Raw genomic sequence first — 2286 nt, 5'->3', positions numbered from 1 at the left:
TCATCTCAGCATTAACAAGCCTGTTATCAAGCAGAATCACTGAAGGAAGGAAGAAAAAAAGAGATTAACAGAAACACAAGAACTTAGAGGAAATCAACTGAAGATAAAAGACATTAAACCTCTGAAGATCCGATTAAACAACTCCACAAACAGCATTACCAGCTTCACTTATTACTAACCAGACTGACTTTATTTCTGTCAGACATCTACCCCAGTTCTTATTGAGAATCACCAGAAGTTTAACTCTCATGTATGTTTCATTTAAGGTTAACCTGATGGTGATTGATGTTTCCATTATTTGGCCTCTTAACTTTTTTAAAATAAATTTGTTTTCTTTGGCTGCTGTGATAGTGTTTTTATCAAACACATTAGCAGTAGCAAAGAAAACTAAAGTGCAATCAACTAATGATAGTTAGCTGTTGATGATTTTGTTATCATCATGAAAAAGCCTGCTTCACCACTGATTGAATTTATATAAATTGAATATAGTAATTGTTACTGCAACATGAGATCCAGATGTATTGCAGAAATCAGTTAGAAGATGAAAAAAAAAAAACACAGAAAAAAAAAAAAATACAAAAATACAAAAATCATCACTAGCTAATGGCCAACACCTGATCCTTTTTAAATTTTGTTGCTACTGCAAATGTGCCTGACATAGCACACTATCACAACAGCCAAAATAAACACATGCATAATAAAGTTAAGAGGCCTACTAATGGAAACATCAATCACCATCATGGTAACCTCAAATGAAACAAACATGAGAGTTAAACTTCTGTTAATTCTCAATAAGAACTGCTGTAGATGAATGACAGAAATAAAGTCAGTCTGGTTAGTAATAAGTGAAGCTGGCAATGCTGTTTGTGGAGTTGTTTAATCAGATCTTCAGAGGTTTAATGTCTTTTATCTTCAGTTGATTTCCTCTAAGGCTGTGGCTGAAGTCAGTTGTAGTTGTTGTGTTTCTGCTTGTCTCTTTTCTGTTTCCTTCTTTCCTTCAGTGATTCTGCTTGATAACAGGCTTGTTAATGCTGAGAAGACTCTATAAGTAATATATAAGATTTTGTGGATCAGATAAGGTCCAGTTCTGGTTTATTTCTTTGCTCTTGGCTGACATGTGGCATTTCTATGGCCTGCTTGTGGCCCAGATCTGGCAAACAGGAGCAGGTCCGCCCAAGTGCCATCATTTCCGCCACATGTGGCCCAGGTCATCATTCCGCATGTGCCAGATGTGGGCCGGATCTGGGCCGACGCAAAGTTGCTATCTAGGAGTGCACACACGCAATATTTGGGGCAAATAAACCAATAATCAGGTAACAAGAAGGGTTGGGTTAAGACAATAGACAGCGGAGCACATGGCACATAGAAACAAACAAAACAAAGCCATGCGCTCACATATACAAAGACACAAGAACATGCAGCCAGTGGGAACGCTCATGAGCCACGTGACCACACAAAACAAAGACAACAGGCTTGTTCGACTTCATGCAGTGCTGCACAGACCAATCGGCGGCTGACTTGAAGCAGTGCATGCCAGTAAGAAATTTTGTCCGACTTGAGACAGTGCTGACGCCATGTGACTAAGATGTATGGCTTCAAAGTACCGCGAGAGCGATTCGAGAGCAGCCAGCTGAGTCAGCCAGTGCAGTTTCTCAAGAGCGGCTGCACAAGCTCTGATGACGACACAGCTGTTCCACAATTGGCCGGATTCACCGCATGACAACGATGACAGCCTGAGTTGTCCTGCCAAAGTCCTCTGGCTTCATTGCATGGAAGACTCACTTGCGATTTTGATTAGTTAATGATATAAACCATAATATAATCTCAGACTTCATAAGAATCATGTAAACTTTATATTATTTTTTATAAATCTCAGTTTTCATAGACAACTAGCATTGTCGTTAGCTTTTAATAGTCTGACTTTGGTGGTCAACTAGCTGTCAAAACAATGTTATAATGACCAAATACAACCAGGAACAACTGTTCAGACTTACATGTGAAAGGTAATTCCCTGATTTGTGGTTTGGATTGTGCAACGATTTGTAAAACCTCAAAATAGTCAGGCATCTTTTCTTCAGTCCACTTATGAGAGTTACGGCATGCTGCCCCGCACAATATGGCGGCACCGTTGACGTGCGATCCAGCAGCCAATAGGGCATCTATGCATTTATTATGTGTATGGTAGAAAGCATCCTTTTGGGTATTAGGAAGCATCCATTGTCTTGTATCTGCAATGCACTACTGCCATCTAGAGGTTGCACTGGATACATCAACTAATCATCATAG

This window comes from Ctenopharyngodon idella, chromosome 15 (genome assembly GCF_019924925.1).
Source record: "Ctenopharyngodon idella isolate HZGC_01 chromosome 15, HZGC01, whole genome shotgun sequence".
Classification (NCBI taxonomy): Eukaryota; Metazoa; Chordata; class Actinopteri; order Cypriniformes; family Xenocyprididae; genus Ctenopharyngodon; species Ctenopharyngodon idella.
Note: the sequence above shows the minus strand (reverse complement) of the source record.